Genomic DNA, 9396 nt, shown 5'->3' with positions numbered 1-9396 from the left:
AAAATCTTGGACCAAACAGAAGCATGGGTGAGGTTGCCTTTAGAACTTCTATAAGCTCTGTTCTAAAACAGCAGCATTGGCTGCGAGCTCATTTCTTGACCCTATTTAAGGTGCTCCAGTCTTAAATGACTTAGGCCCCAAATATCTGAAAGACTGTCTTCTTCCTTACAGAAAGTTCAACGTATTAACACCAGCAGTGGCAGCTCTCTTGTCAGAAGCAAGGGCTGGTGGTGGCCTGGGAAAGGGTGTTCTCTGTGACAGCTCCTAAGTTGTGGAATTCTCTCCCCACATCAGGGCATCTGTCACCTTCACAGCTTTCATTGAATGCTGAACACACATGTCTTTGTCCTGACCTTCAACATGTGAGATATGTGTTTTAAGGACCCACCCTATTCCTATGGTTGTAATCTGTTTTAACTATTGGTAATTATTGTAACCCACCCTGAATCCTGCTGGTAAAGGGTGGGTAATAAATTTAATTATTATGATATAAAGAGTTAAATAACCTATGAATGAATGAATGAATGAAATATACTTATAGCCAAACTTTCCATTTTCAAGGTGGAGTATATTTTATCTTTACAGCAACCCTGTTAGGTAGGTTAGGCTGAGAGGGAGAGAGGGAGTATCTCAAAATCACCCAGTGTGCTTCAAGGCTTAGTGGGGATCTGAACTTTGATCTCCCCATCCTAGTCTAAGCTGGGGATGAGGAACCAATGGTCCTCCAGATGCTGTTGGACTCCAACTCCCATCATCCCTGACCATTGGCCATGTTGACTGAGGCTGACAGGAGTTGGAGACCAACAACCTCAGCAGAACCCTAGGTTTGCTACCCCTAGTCTAGACAGTGCACACTGTTTGTACATGCCTGTATTAACTGTGTATTTGTACAGAGGCTTCTCGAGGTGCATATATCTATCACAAATATCTTACTGAATAGAAACCATACTATTAATCAAATTATAAACAGGAATTAACACATTTTTGTACACTGCTGTAACTGTCTCCATGGATAGTTTATTTGCTAACAGTTCTGTGGTGCAGCCAGATGCCAAGAATCATTTAATCAGATCTGAAGTCTACTTCCCCTTTATAGATGAACATATAATTTGTATATCTAAACCTCTTTTTTCTCTCTGTGACACCCAAGCTGACATAAAATTATCAGGTGGTCTCCCTTTAAGGGGCTTATGAAACCCAGACCTACTCAGCTTCAGCAAGGATTCCTGTATCATCTACTTTCAGAGCATGACCCAGAGAAGATGGGCTAAATGCCACAGACGCCTGTATTATTATTCTAACTGAGTTCCCATGGATGAGGATCTTAGATCTGCCAACATTCTGTCACTCGATTAAGTAGGAATGCTGTTAAGGCAATGGGAGTTTATCAGAGATGCAGGCTGTAACTTCGGTAAATCACTAGAAAATGGTGCCTGGTCCAACAGGATGCTATTGGGGGTCTTTGATGTTGGGAAACAGTGATATTTGTCAAGGGAGAGGTGCTTGGAATAGAAATCAACTGGACACATCACTAAAGCTGGGCAAGGAAGGGGCTTCTCTATATATATATATATTTACTTTACTCTCTATAATTTTGAAGGAGCTCTCATATGCAGCTTGCAGATGCTCCAAGGAGAACTGGATAGCCAAGGTAGGAAACAGGGTTCTGGACCAGATGGGATGTTGGTTTGATCCTTTGGGACTCATCTGATGCTCTTGAGTCATTCAACCTGGTCCACTTTATAGAACCCTAGAATTATAGAGCTGGAAGGCACCACATGGGTAATCTAGTCCAACCCCCTGCAGTGCAGGAATCTTTTGCCCAATGTGGGGCTCGAACCCACAACCCTGAGATTAAGAGTCTCATGCTGTACCAACTGAGCTATCCCAGTACATTGTGGAACTGTTGTAAGAAAATCAAAATGGTTGCTGGATGGATAAAGAAATAAATCAGTCAATAAATCAAGAACACTTCCCTGCTTTGCTGAGACTAGGTAGTTCAGTTCTCCTCCAAATCTTCTTTTTGCTGGATAAGAGAAAATCCACACTTACCTTCGCTCTGCATTTCTAGGCACAAGTCCAGGTCCTCCAGGTCTGTGTCCAAGTCTCTTCTCTTCTCTTCTCCCTGGTACTTTCCCCACAAAAATCCACTCTTTACCACTGAATCAGAGCAACCAGCAAATCCATAGAAAACCCAAATTGCCGTTTGCTCCAATTTAGTGGGAAAGGACAGCTTTTCTGGGGGAAAGTGGCAAAGAGCGGGGTGGGGAGGCAGTCAGACACGGACCAGGAAAGCATGGACATGTGCCTAGACAGCATGGGACAGAACGTAAATGTGGATGAGTCCTAAGTTTGTAGCAATGGTGGCAGTGAAGAAGACTTATTTCTTCCACCATTGCCTCTGTGATGCACCACCCAGAAGCTTTCTGGGTGCAGATATGAAGGAGCAACATCTCAAAACCCTTGAGGCACAGCTCCGATGCACCAGTTGTGAGCCTATCTAGGTTCCCTTCATCCTGATGAAGTTCCTTCAGAGTTTTTATTGCAGTCTCTCCCTTCTGCCTGGTGGATTCAATGAACCATCCCTCTTACTCTCCTTGGTGGCCACCTCCTGTGGAGATGCTGCTAGCTCTCCTGCTTGGCCTCTACAACATGTGCAGCCACAACTCACCATTGCAGAGGGACAAGCTCCTGCAGGGTCTTTGACCGTTTGGTAATGAACCTTTGTGGTCTGTATTTTCTAATCCTATTTCGCACTGGTGTACAGGTTCTATTTTTAATGTTGCTATTTTTAATTATTCTTAATAAATCTACCTCTTTAACACTGGTGTGATTTCTTGGTAAAAGTCTTGGATACTTGGGCCTCTTGTTCAAACTACTACTGAGTAATATTTTATGGGCTTGGAACTTGCAGAGACAGAGAGCCTCAAATTCTTGTCTTGGTCCTCAAATTTCAAGTGGTGTCTGGTATGGACTGGGACTCTCCTGGCTCAGGCTGGTTGGCCTTACAGAAGCGAAGGCATTATTTTACCTTGCAAACTTCTTTTTACCCCTTCTCATTAGGCACAATCTGGTCCAACAAGAATGGTCTCTCAGAGGTTTGGGGGCAGGTTCTTGGCAAGACAACCCCTTTAAAAAAAAGTCAAATTTATCTCCTTTGGTCACAGAAAAGTATCATCTTTTTGGTGGTGAATTTGCCTTGGGGGGGGCAAAGCAAGTGGTGGCTTCACCACTCCATACATTTTTGGATGATACTGATCCATCTTATTCTCCATTCAGGCATAGGGGTGGAAACAGTTGCCCTGGTGGATTTCTTATGCTGGGGTGCACTGTAAAGGATTTAAAGATCACAGCCTTGCAGCCAGTTTACTGTGTCTGTGTGAATTGTCTCCTTTGTGTCGACATTTTTGGTCTGGTACTGCAATTCTGGGAATCTTACCAGTACGGACAAGCATAGAGCCAAATTGCAAATGCTTCTCTGTGAGATGTAGAGAAAATGCATTTGTGAAAGCAGATAAGCTCAACTCCACCCCCCACCCCCCCGCTGTGCAATAAACCTTTGGGAGAGCTCATATCATATTTTGCTGAGAAACTATTTCAGTACAGCAAATGATCTAATGTAGCTTGAAGTATTTATAAATGAGCATAAATTAGATTATATTGTACCATCAAAAATACTTTTGCTTTCCTCACACATTAGGCCCAGGATGTATTTATTTATATCTAGATATATATTAGCACTGTTAATGGCATAACCTCAGGCAGGTTGGTGCAAAATTTAATTAGTGCTAAACTGCCTGACACAGCTGAAGCATAAAATTGGCTATTTTCAGGACTTTCCCATTTTAAAGCCTATTTATTGTCTGTTTACAGCTTCTGTTTCTTCTGATTGGCAGAATCATAATCAGGTGATCCAATTCAAAAGAGTCCTGACCTTCCTCTGTCTGGCTTTGGATTCTACTGAAAGCTTGTTTGAGCTCAGAATCAGAGTTGCGAAGACACCATTCGAGAGTTGACGGCACAATTCACTCCTGTGACTTCTGCAACAAATGAAAATGCCACTCAGTATACTTTTATGGTAACCTTCCAAGAAAATATCTAGCAACAGCATTCCGCTCAACGGATGATCTGCAGGTATGAATTAGGGATTGGAAAGAATGCCATTTTGCTTTCTCTTGGTTTCTCATTTTTCCACATTTCCACATCAGTTTGCAACTAAAAAATAAACTCCCAATGAGTGGCCAGTCAAATGTCCATGGGAAGTCTTCAGGTAGGACCTGAGCACTCTTGCCATTTGGGATTCCCAAGAACCGGTATTCAGAGGCAGTTACAGCTTTCTACAATTTTATTAACTATTTTTAGGGCCTTCTGGCAGTTCCCTCATTGCGAGAAGTGAGGCTACAGGGAACCAGACAGAGGGCCTTCTCGGTAGTGGCGCCCGCCCTGTGGAACGCCCTCCCATCAGATGTCAAAGAGATAAACAACTACCTGACATTCAGAAGACATCTTAAGGCAGCCCTGTTCAGGGAAGTTTTTAATATGTAACACTGTACTGTTTTTAACACTTGACTGGGAGCCGTCCAGAGTGGCTGGGGAAACTCAGCCAGATGGGCGGGGTATAAATAATATATTATTATTATTATTATTATTATTATTATTATTATTATTATTACTACTACTACTACTACTACAGGTATAGTCAACATTTCTTCAAAGGAGGTCCAGGTGGCTCTTTCCCTCCTCTGAAGGATAATCACTGGCCAAAGGTCACCCACTGACCTTCATGTCTGTGGAAGGAATTTGAACTTGGATCTCTCATGTCCTAGACCAGCACTCATTGATAGCATTATCCATGAATTTGTCTAATCCTCTGTTAATGTTATTCAAGTTGGTGGCCAACTTCAGCATTTACCTAAACTAAAAATTACAAGTTCATATTGCATTTTAGGAGAATTATGGGGTGAACTCTAGACCAAGATCTCACCCATCCATCCAGCAATTGGTTACCAGCAGCAGCCAGCCTCTGAAGCTGGTCCCATTGCCTATCTCCAGGAGATGGTACATCAGGCCAGAACTTTGTTGAAGAAGTCCAAAGTCTCTTGCAGCAAAATGAGCAGTAGGACCCAAATGCTTCAAGACTGGCTTACCACATTTTGAAGTGCAGTAATACACATTATCATGTAAAGAAGGCTTATGTGATATCATTAAGTCCAAAGGAGAAGGGGTATAAGAAAATTAATTACACCAATACACCACTGGGCATAGTTTCCTTTTCACAAACAATATATGAGGTGCTAAACCTGTTCCTGAAGATGGTTAAATGCTTTGCTATTTTTAAAAAATGTGGTGTCCCCCAGGTGTTGCTGGGCAGCAGGTGTCAACAGTCCCAGCCAACATAGCCAAAAGTCAGAAATGATGGGGATTGTAGTTCAACAACCCCTGGAGGGCAATGCATTGGCTACCATTTCCATAAGAATGGGAAATATAAGTCCACCCTGGAGGCACAGTAGACTTAAATTACAAATGTTAAGAAGAGCCTTGAAGCAGATTACTTTGTCTCAAATATATTTTCTTGGTTTGTTGTCTCTTGCAATCTCCGATTTATCTTTTATTATCACACAGCTACCAATGGCTGAAAGGGTGAATCATTGCATCTATAAACCCTGCAGAAGTTCAGAACGCTGCCTTCTTTTCCATTCATCAGATAGGGAGAGAAGGAGATGCAGCTATAATTTTAAGCTACCAGAACATTGGGGCAAAATAAAGGTTCATTTCCTCCCCAAAAAGTTTTATTTTTGATGTTGGTACAGAAGCAACTCGGATTAGAGTCTCCAGCAATCATCTGACAGGAGTTTCGAAGCTGATGAATATCACTATTGAAATCCTGGTTTAATTTATTAATGATAGCAGTCATTTGTGCAATGCAGTGTGGGATAATATACTTTGGATGTGGTAATTTTCTTTCATCTTGCCCCTCTCTTTTTACTGCAGAGTATCATTGTCCTCACAAACAGTGCCAATAAATAGTAAGTCTTCTTGATACTGGAAAGCCACTGGAAGTGGTGAAGGCTCATAAATAGAAATAAACCCGGTAAGCAAATTTACAGCCATCCTGGTCTGCAGTGCCTATGATCTACCACCAATTCTACAAATATAGCCCAACTGGGTGAACAGTTCAAACTTACTTCAGCCGTGTTGATGGGTGAGTGTCCCCCATTGCATTGGAGAGATAGAGAAGCCCTGCATTGGATCTAGAACACCTCACCACTGCACTGCACTGCACTTTCCAGCAGCTGCTGCTAGGCTGTAGCCTAATGGTAGGGCAGGCCCTGTTGGCCAGTGCTGTAGTAAACAACTGCTGCTTTGTTGAATGTGCATTGAACCACGAGGTCCAGACTGTAAAGTTCACTGACGGACAATTGGATCCTGTCAGATTTGATTTCTGCCTTGCTACTGTTCCTTTGTAATAAGCTATACACCCTACTTCTTCCCACTTCCCAAACCGTACATACATCACACCATTCTCTTACTGTGCAGCACCCATTCTACTCTACCTAAGTTTCAAAACCTATTAGTGTAGGGGCTGCTGTTTCATTCACACATGTGTTAAGGGGAATATGAGTTGAATGGTTTGGTTAATGTGCTTCTTGTGAACATTCACCAGGCCTTAGGGAGAATGTACAAATAGAGTAATCCATTCACAAATTGGGAATTCTACACATTTATTGGTAAACATATATAACCTCCAACAGGCCTTTGGAAATATGCAGATATTGACTGGATTTTGTACATTCTCCAAAATATGCACAGTTCCAGAGGCCTCCCAGGAAATGTGCACAATTCTCTTTTCATGAATGGATTATGTCCACATTCTCCATGAGATTTGGTGAACATTCAAATTGGCTGGTTGTTATGCACATTGACTACATGACATCCATTCTGCTTGATGCATGAATGCATGCATGCATGCATTAAAGAAAGAGAATTTCAAAAACCCACTGGGCTGATAGGGACAACAGAGAGTGTTTATTAGAGGGTGGGAAGCAGCTTGTAGAACACATTGAGCTTCATCAAAAGACCTCCAGGCCAGATGAAATGCAACCTTTTACTTTTAACTAGAAAGGCAAAGAATCTCATTAACACATCCTTCATCTTTCAGAGCGAGGAGGCCCCATAACTTCCCCCAGCTAGTGGACAGATGACACAATCATTCCTGCTGCCCCCCCCCCCCAAAAGAAGAAGTCCCAAAGCTGGGCACTCTTGTGTCCCCCTTCTACAATGCCACTTCTTAGGAACCTTAGTGGTTGTGTGCTATCCTTTTTATTGTCACTATATCTGCCATTTTCATGATTTTCAGTCCTGGCTGATAATTTTTGAGAATCTGAAGATGTAGCTCCCTTGATGTTATCCGTCTGCCTAAAATGTTATCTGAATTGCAGTTGTAGGTACATTCTAAATTGTTAGCAAAACAGCGTACAGATGAAATGGACTGTTCCATTCTCTGGTCATTAGCTCCTTTTCAACTTTCTAGCAGATCAGTTTACCCAAATTATCATATAGCACCTCTTCAAGATATAGGCACATGTCATTTCTATAAATATCCCCATTTGTGCATCCACTTTTTCCTGCACTTCAAATGCATTAAGCTTGGCTCTTTATTCAGAGCTTGCAAGTTAGAAATCTGTTCCATTTACAGTGAAAGTTCTAAAGCCTCCAACTATTAGAGCAATGTCCCCCAAATTTCTGGTTAAGAGTATTTCCCCCCTCCCTTCTGGATGGAGATGAAGTTCACTTATGAAACCAACAGTGTTTCCTTTTCATGTGTAATGCTAGGCTTTTTACCCCCCACCCCTGTGTTTCCCAGTAAATTACTGATCCAGGCACAGCTCTTACTTGGAAGGATGGAAATATGCAGCAGTGACTCACACAGAGATGGGTGATGAGACTCCTCTGAGGACAGAAAACTCTACAGCTTTCTACATCAGAAATTGACTAATCGCACCCAGTGAAGAACATTGCCACCCCAGTGGAAGTTGACTGGCAGGAAATGTGGACAACAAGATGAATCACACAGAAGCATAATGACAATATCCACTTTGGGTATGAACACAGGAAGCTGCCTTGTGTTGAGTCAGATAATCACTCCATCTAGCTCAGTATGGTCAACAGTCGGTAGCAATGGATTGCAAGGGTTTCAGACAAGGACTAGCTAGAAATGTTGGGGCCTGCCCATGAGTTTGGAGTTCGCATCATCATACAATCCTTTCTTAACTTAAATTCCTTCACCCCTAGCTAATTATGCTGATATAAGACCAGCCACTGCTTCTTGCCTGTTCTGCTGTAGCTCACTCCTGATGTGGCTTATGTTACTTCTCATAATTCCTTCATTTGGCATAAATTATTTTGGGGGCATTGCTTGCCCAATCACTTATGTTTCCTTGCCCCCCTCCCAAGCTCAACTCTCCCTAGACCAACTTTATTTCCTTTCTCTGTCTTTGCACTCTCGTGCCACTGTCTCATGTTATCTTGCTCCTTTTCCTTGCTTAATCACCAAAGGACCTTTAGAAGTTGCTCCTCTGCCTTCATCAAGCTGCTGGTCAGGCATCTCCACCTTTTCTGCAGTTTGGCTCTGCCCCAGCAACCCAAGTCCTAAACAGGGATGGAAGGACCTGTTAATTTCAGTTCTCAATGTTTTTTTGTTTTTGTCAGTCTTATATCCAGCTCTTCACATCTCATAGCATTTTGAATTTTAAAAAATCTGCATGAGAATTTTAGTGTGAATGTCTTTTAATAAACACATTTTTTAAATACATTTTGAACTGACACACATTTTTGCAAGGAATTTTCCCTAAATGCATTTTAAATGTTACTTTCACTGATACAGTGGTACCTCAGGTTACAGACGCTTCAGATTACAGACTCTGCTAACCCACAAATAGTACCTTGGGTTAAGAACTTTGCTTCAGGATGAGAACAGAAATCATGCGGCAGCGGCACGGCAACAGTGGAGGCCCCATTAGCTAAAGTGGTGCTTCAGGTTGAGAACAGTTTCAAGTTAAGAACGGACCTCCAGAACGAATTAAGTTCGTAACCAGAGGTACCATTGTATATTCATTTTAATGCACACATTCTCTCAATGCATGGATTTTTTTGTACATATGAGTTGGCTGGACAACTACATAGAATCATAAAATAATAGAGATGGAAGAGGCTCATCTAGTCCAACTCCCTGACATGCAGGAATCTCAGCTGAAGTATCCATTATAGATGGCCATCCAACATCTGCTTAGAAACCTCCAAGAAAGGAGAGATCACCACCTTCAAAGGGAGTCTGTTCCACTGCTGAACAGCTCTTACCAATTACAGATAGGTAGCCGTGTTGGTCTGCCATAGTCA

The 9396-nt window shown here is 42.2% G+C and overlaps 1 long non-coding RNA gene across 1 annotated transcript; it reads left to right on the top strand.

Moving 5' to 3' along the window:
- Positions 1-3898: 3898 nt before the first annotated feature.
- LOC310698925 lies at positions 3899-8730 on the top strand. The gene is made up of 3 exons (XR_014521827.1): positions 3899-4134; positions 5358-6091; positions 7865-8730. It is a non-coding gene; the product is annotated as an uncharacterized lncRNA (long non-coding RNA).
- Positions 8731-9396: the final 666 nt, after the last annotated feature.

The sequence above is a fragment of the Podarcis liolepis genome (assembly GCF_965112155.1).
Source record: "Podarcis liolepis genome assembly, chromosome: Z".
NCBI classification, from domain to species: domain Eukaryota; kingdom Metazoa; phylum Chordata; class Lepidosauria; order Squamata; family Lacertidae; genus Podarcis; species Podarcis liolepis.
This window is presented reverse-complemented; position numbering and strand designations above follow the sequence as displayed.